We start from the raw sequence: 8,461 nt of genomic DNA, 5'->3' as shown, positions 1-8,461 counted from the left end.
GTGCATCTCTGACAACCCCCCCCCCCCCCCTTTCCCAGGTGTATTTTAAATTAACAAGAAATGTGACATTTTAATGACTTAATATTTTCCTATATATAAATATCACTGTGAGAAAAATGTGTGACCACTCGATCACTGATGAGATCTTTAACACCTTCTAACTGACTGACTGTAAGAGTGTAAGTGCTGATCCAAGATGAAGTTTATCCAAAATACTGTGAATCACTTCCAACTTCAACTTAATATTATGTACAGATGGTTACTGGTTGTAATTCACATAAAATGGAGTGTGGTTGAATTGAAACTGGATGTGTTGAAAAATTTGCTATTCTGATGTAAAACAGGGTTTATAATAAACATCTATAGTTATTTTGTGAATTTACACCTCCCCCCATCATATTCCTTGTGTTTTAACTTTTATCACTATGTCTATCTATAGTGAATGAAATAAGACTTGAACATGGTTTTGATTGGCCGACAGTTGGCAGCCATTATACATTATAGAAAAGAATACACACCCTGACTGAGAAATTAAAGCAGTAGCCTACTCAGCTTCCAAATTCCTACATTACAATAGAACATGCCCTTGGCACAAAATAAATTTAACAACCTTCTTATAAAATCTATTCAATATACTGCTGTTATAGGAATAAAACCATGTCAACACATTATGTATGTGTACGTTTAATCTTACCTTGTTAGACAAGAATGCTGTCAAAATGGACAGGTATATAAGCTGTTTTAACCTGCAGTACATTTCAACACATAACCAACAATATCACTGATATATTAAATCCATTAATTTACCCTCTGGTGACTGGTAAGAACAAAGAAGGTTGAGAATCACACTCTGGCTGTCCACGGAGTCGGTACCGGTATTGTATTTGATTCAGCTTCGGTGTAAAAATTTTTATAATACACTGTTGATTATTACCAAAACACCACATATACAGGTAAGTTACACCCTCATATTGTCTTTTAAACTTCCTGAATTCAGCATGACGGTGTAGTAAATCACGTGATTCAGTCTAAAATTGTCCTTAACCAAATAGGGTCGGGTTAAGAAAGATGAACGACGCCCTTGCTATGGTGTTACGACATGGCTGGGTGACCTCATGTCATGTCTTGTACAGTACATGTATGCAGATCAGATTCGTTTGCAGTTGTCGCTGTGACCCCGTTTTTGTCGATACTTGCCCGGGTTGAGTTACAGTCCCTGTATTGTTGGTCTCGCAGTTGTGAGTCAAGATAAATAATCAGTTCAAAACATTTAATTGCGATGTTACTCAAAAATACTGGTAGCCACGATAGCATGTGTCGCCTTTACTCAAACTATAGTTTATGTTATAGAAGTTTAACCGTGAGTTATTAACACGTAGCCTAAGCCAAGATTTGGTTTATTAACTAAGATCGATAATTATTAGTGAATATTGGCTCAAATTTATTTATGGCGATGCATTTTCTTGTATAGGAGTCTTTAGCAGGGGCGTATAAGTGTGTGTGTGTGTGGGGGGGGGGGGGGCAGCGGGGCAGCGAAAAAATAGTCGGTCGCAAAATAAATGCAGTCGGTCGCAAAATAAATGCAGTCGGTCGCAAAATAAATGCAGTCGATTTCAAGCGGCGAATGAAAAGCGAATGATGACGAATGACAAGGAATTTCTAAGCAATAACTGCATTTAGGCGAGGGGGGGGGGGGATGTCATAGAAAATAATTCTAGGAGTATTAATAGAATGGAGATGGCCGAATGTAGCTACGAGAACGTAACTATAAACGCTGAGATATACTGATGTGCATGTTAAATTTTTAGCTACGATTGGATGCCTTTAGTTCCAAGTGGCAAACTCAATTTCTTTAAAATTAATGTATGTACCATCTTAAAAAATAAGTTAATTTTATACTATTAGTACTTATTACACATACGCAGTCCAATCTACTGAAACAACAATCATGTATCAGCAAATATTGACAATAAAGTAAATCAAGCGTTGTTTTTATCAAAATTGATTCGGACGTTCATAATTACGCCGTAATACCTACTAGTATATACGCAACAACTCTGATCAGATGGGTACTTTGATTGGCTATTGCACACGAGGCCCCGCCTTGTGTGTACAGACGTAAATTTAAAATGTCGGAAAAAGCGATCTACTGTCGCTTTGATTTAAAAAGAGGGGATTTGTATCCGTTTCAGGTAGGATTATATGCTTAATTGTAGTTGGGTGTGGCAGAAATATTATAAATAACAATAACCAATCGTTGTTTTGATTAAAAATATTGTCAATTTTGTTTACAAATGCCGGGTGCGAATCGCTCTCGCATGTGCTACATTGAACTTTATTGAAGGCAATGGCCTCATCTCTTATCTCGAAACACGGAGGGTTGAGAGATTAAGGTTTGTTATCTAGGCCGAATGGTGATCGCCTGTCCAACCTCGTGGGTTTTCTCCGGCTCCTTCGGTTTCCTCCCACTGCTACATATTCCTACGCGCAACCATATGTTAGTCCCGAAATGACCTAGTTTGTGTCGAGTGGACGTTAACCCCCCCCCTCTCTCTCTCTCTAGCTCCCTTTAGGCTAATATATTTCAACTACAGTATTGAGTTTAATAACTATCGACTTACTTTCTCTTCATTGTTGGGGGAGGGGGGAGGGGGGGGGGGTTGGATGGCCGAATGACAAACATAATGACAGGTTCACCACACGACAAACATAATGACAGGTTCACCACACGAATGACAAACAAAATGACAGAGCTTCATCAGACCAATGACAGAGGTTCACCACACGAATGACAAACAAAATGACAGATGTTCACCAGACGAATGAAAAACAGAATGGCACAGGATCAACACGTGTAGGAATGACAGAGGTTCACCAGACGAATGACAAACAGAATGACATAGGTTCACCACACCAATGACAAAGAATGTCAGAGGTTCACCACACCAATGACAATCAGAATGACAGAGATACGCCAGACGATGACAAAGAGAATAGCAGAGGTTCACCACACGAATGACAAACAGAATGACAGGTTCACCAGACGAATGACAAACAGAATGACAGGTTCACCAGACGAATGACAGAGGTACACCAGACGAATGACAAAGAATGACAGAGCTTCATCACACCAATGACAGAGGTACACCAGACGAATGACAAACTGAATGACATAATCCACCGATCATTCTAGAGAATGATAGATGTTCACCAGACGATTGACCAAGTGAATGACAAATCACCAGACAAATAACAGATTCATTTTTTGTATGAGAAGAGGTCTGATCCTAGCTAATACTAGAAATACTAACGGAAGGTTGAGAGATTAGGTTTCTTATCTAATGTGATACAGGCTGTTCCCTGATCAGTTTCATCCAATTGAAATAAAATATTAATTATCCCAAAAAAGACAAATTAAGTCGATAGTTATTAAACTCAATACTGTAATTGAATTATATTGGCCTGAAGGGAGCAGTTATTGCTTAGAAATTCCTTGTCATTCGTCATTCGATTGTCATTCGTCATGCAAATTAGGGAGGCCCTGAGGTAAACAAACAATGCCAAAATAGAAGGAAAAATCCCAAATGTTATGTATTTGCGTGAATCTGCGATGTGCACCTAAATTGCATACGTCACACTACTCACCCAAAGCTTTAGTATAAAATAACCTTGTCAACTTATCATGTTTGAAAAAAAGTTTTTTTTACCCTTATTCTGTTTGAGTTGGTATAAGAAGAAAAGAAACCCAGGGAGAAAAATAGTCGGTCTCAAAATAAGTGCAGTCACTGCAGTCGGTCTCAAAATTATACATTGGCGACTAATAAAATAAATTAATGGGGTAAACAAACAATGCCAGAATAGAAGGGAAAATCTCAAATACTTAAAGCGAGAATTTCATATTTTCTAAGAAAGTCAAAACATCATTATTTATATGTCTTTTGCTCAATAGGTTATCAACTCACTATTATACGACCATGGGCATTATTTCAAACCCTTAAAAATCATTGACACAGGAAATAATAACACAATTACCTCCCTTGTTTTCCTATTGCCTCCATGCATTAGCTACCTTCAAACATTGGAATTTGAAGTTGAAAATATTTTTGCCAATTTCTCAGCTGACAATAGTGAATTATAGGATTAATAGGATTATTCTTTAACAAGGTAGGACGGTTTATGGATACCATCTATTTTAAGGCTCTATTTTAATAAATTTTAAAAATATAACTTAAAAATTTCTTACGTCACATCACTGCAGTCGGTCTGACACTCAATGAATTAATGAGGTAAACAAATTATGCCAAAATAGAAGGGAAAAATTTTGTGTGAACCCGTGCACCTAAATTGCAACGGTATAGTATAAAACAGGGGCGGATCTAGGAATTTTGAAAAGGGGGGGGGGCGCCGCAAAATGAGGGCACTGACCGCGGAGACGCGGCACGCCGCTGAGAGGGGGGGGGGTCCCCAAGAAAATTATCCGTCATTTCCTGCATCTGTAGCCATTCCAAGAGCTATTTGGCTGATATTTTCGTCTAAGATAACGTTCGGAAATCGTTGGAAAAGAGCCATAAAATCGAGCAAAAAAGCCAGTTGAACACGCGACTCGAAAATTGTCAAGGCGAGCGAGGCATTATGATAGGAAAAAAGACGAATCTATTCCCTATTCCCTACCCACTTCACTATTTAAGCCTTATTGTAACTTGTTCTGTCCACACACCCGTCTTCATTAGCCCAGTTTAGGAGCAGAACAGTAGGACGTTAAACCTCATTTCATTTCATTTCATTTACTGTTCACACATGAAACAATGCTACATCAAGTTGCACTAATGCGCGTCGGTGATGGGCATGAGCGTATATGTATACGCCGCCGATTCCACAAGATGGTATCATTGATGTCTGTCTTTCGTCACTCTATAGGATTAGGGCACCGTCAGCTAAACAACAAAAATTCGTTTGAAAGTGGAAATGAAATGAAATGAAATGGGGTTTGACGTCCTACTCCTATACTGGGCTAATGAAGACGGGCATACGCCATACAGTGTGCTATGAGGGAAATTTTGCCCGGGCAGCGGTACTACTCTTATATCGAATTCCAACTGCAAAGGGATTTTTTACGTGCATTCCAATGTATACACGGGACCTCGGTTTTTCGTCTCATCCGAAGGACTAGACAGCTGTCCTTGTCAGGCCCTCTGTTCTGCACCACTGACAAGGGGAAACCACGTCGGAAAATCTGGATGAACTTTCTCGGCTAATGCAGGGATCGAACATCCGACCTCCAGGCTAGCGAGCCAGCGTCTTAACCACCTAGCCACCGTGGCTCCCGTTTGAAAGTGGAAGCATTAATTAGACCAGGCTGGTGTGTTTGAGTCGATGGTTTGAGTCATTTGGGATCCCTAGTCAACTTGTCATGTTTGAAAACCAGCGGCTACCAGGCAGGATACGCCCACATTTTCGAGAGATGGATAGAGAACAAGCTAACAAGAAAGTGATTTTTCCTACAATCAAGGGCCATAATTCAGGAAATTACAATTCGATATGCGCAAATATCGAAAGGAACTGAGCTCTTTGTGTTATAAACTTACATTTCAAGTTTCAACAAAATCGGATAGGGTCCACAACCTTGATATACCATATTTTTACGCTATTTGAGAACGAACGGCGGCCATTTTGTCTGTCAATTTTGGGCCGATTTTCACGAAATTTGAACTCAACCTTCCTTAGGGTGTAACGGTGATATAATAATACGGTTTTTTAAATCGGATAAAAATTATGACCTCTTTAGGGTCCACAAGCTAAAAACGCGATGTTTCGTACAATCAGGGGCCATAATTCAGAAAGTTACGGTCCGATATGCGCAAATATCGAAAGGAACCGAGATCTTTAGGTTATAAACTTACATTTCAATTTTCAACACAATCGGATAAAAATTGTGACCTCTATTGGGTACACAACCTTGATATACCATATTTTTTACGCTACTTGAGAACGAAGGGCGGCCATTTTGTCTGTCAGTTTTGGGCTGAATTTCACGAAATTCGAACTCAGCCGCCCTTAGGGTGTAACGGTGATATAATAATACAATTTTTTTAAATCGGATAAAAATTATGACCTCTATAGGGTCCACAAGCTAAAAACCCGATTTTTCGTACAATCAGGGGCCATAATTCAGGAAGTTACGGTCCGATATGCGCGAAGATCGAAAGGAACCGAGATCTTTGGGTTATAAATGTACATTTCAAGTTTTAAAAAAATTGGATAAAAATTGTGACCTCTATAGGGTCCACAACCTTGACATACCATATTTTTACGCTATTTGAGAACGAACGGCGGCCATTTTGTCTGTCAGTTTTGGGCTGAATTTTACGAAATTCGAACTCAGCCGTCCTTAGGGTGTAACGGTGATATAATAATACGATTTTTTTAAATCGGATAAAAATTATGACCTCTATAGGGTCCACAAGCTAAAAACCCGATTTTCCGTACAATCAGGGGCCATAATTCAGGAAGTTACGGTCCGATATGCGCGAATATCGAAAGGAACTGAGATCTTTGGGTTATAAACTTACATTTCAAGTTTCAACGAAATCGGATAAAAATTGTGACCTCTATAGGGTCCACAACCTTGATATACCATATTTTTACGCTATTTGAGAACGAACGGCGGCCATTTTGTCTGTCAATTTTGGGCCGATTTTCACGAAATTTGAACTCAACCTTCCTTAGGGTGTAACGGTGATATAATAATACGGTTTTTTAAATCGGATAAAAATTATGACCTCTATAGGGTCCACAAGCTAAAAACGCGATTTTTCGTACAATCAGGGGCCATAATTCAGGAAGTTACGGTCCGATATGCGCGAAGATCGAAAGGAACCGAGATCTTTGGGTTATAAATGTACATTTCAAGTTTTAAAAAAATTGGATAAAAATTGTGACCTCTATAGGGTCCACAACCTTGACATACCATATTTTTACGCTATTTGAGAACGAACGGCGGCCATTTTGTCTGTCAATTTTGGGCCGATTTTCACGAAATTCGAACTCAACCTTCCTTAGGGTGTAACGGTGATATAATAATACGGTTTTTTAAATCGGATAAAAATTATGACCTCTATAGGGTCCACAAGCTAAAAACGTGATTTTTCGTACAATCAGGGGCCATAATTCAGGAAGTTACAGTCTGATATGCGCGAATATCGAAAGGAACCGAGATCTTTGGGTTATAAACTTACATTTCAATTTTCAACAAAATCGGATAAAAATGGTGACCTCTATAGGGTCCACAACCTTGATATACCATATTTTTACGCTATTTGAGAACGAACGGCGGCCATTTTGCTGTCAATTTTGGGCCGATTTCCACGAAATTCGAACTCAACCTTCCTTAGGGTGTAACTGTGATATAATAATACGGTTTTTTAAATCGGATAAAAATTATGACCTCTATAGGGTCCACAAGCTAAAAACGTGATTTTTCGTACAATCAGGGGCCATAATTAAGGAAGTTACGGTCCGATATGCGCGAATATCGAAAGGAACTGAGATCTTTGGGTTATAAACATACATTTCAAGTTTTAAAAAAATCGGATAAAAATTGTGACCTCTATAAGGTCCACAAGCTAAAAACGTGATTTTTCGTACAATCAGGGGCCATAATCCATGAAGTTTCGATCCGATACATGCCAATATCGAAAGGAAAGCAGCCGAGATCTTTTGGGGATAAACCTATATTTCAAGTTTCGTCAAAATCGGATAAGAATTGTGACCTGTAGAGAGTCCACAAACAATTGTGGACAGGGGTGACGGCATAATACGTCCACATGAAAATGTGGGCGTATAAAAAATCTTCCCTGTTATGAGAGTGTTGGTCTAAGAAATTGAGAGAGCTTGTTACGAAGATTTTGATACCTTAAATTATATTATTGTCATACGAATAACATTAGTCGAAATGTTAAGGCGGTCTATTGAACTAAGAGTTTTTTCTTGTTGCATATTTAATCCCAGTAGAAATTCAAACGTATTTTACTTATGTTGTAAGTATTTTCTGACCATCAGAATTCTGCAAAAACTTCTTCAACTCTTCTGTCTTATACAATCTCATCACTATCATATTCACAGTTACAGTGAATCGCCCAGCTAGTAGTACCACTAGTGAGTTGGGCGACAGACTGTAGAATTGTTATTTATACTCTCACAAAACAGGCGAAATTGACGGACGGGCCTCAAGATTCTGCCCCATTTCTAATCCTCTCATTAAGGAAAATTTGATCCCATTTGTCATGACATAGACTAAAAAATTTCAGGCCCAGTCCCCAAAAATTTAAAGATCAGTTACATATCTGAAATTTTTCGCGCCTGCGCCGGTAAATTCCATTGTGAAATCATTCTTCCACTCCTCTGTGGTCTTATACTGCCTCAGCACTACCATATTCATGCCCAGTAAATAGTACCGCGGGTG

The sequence above is a fragment of the Patella vulgata genome, chromosome 2, assembly GCF_932274485.2.
Source record: "Patella vulgata chromosome 2, xgPatVulg1.2, whole genome shotgun sequence".
Lineage (NCBI taxonomy): Eukaryota > Metazoa > Mollusca > Gastropoda > Patellidae > Patella > Patella vulgata.
This window is presented reverse-complemented; position numbering follows the sequence as displayed.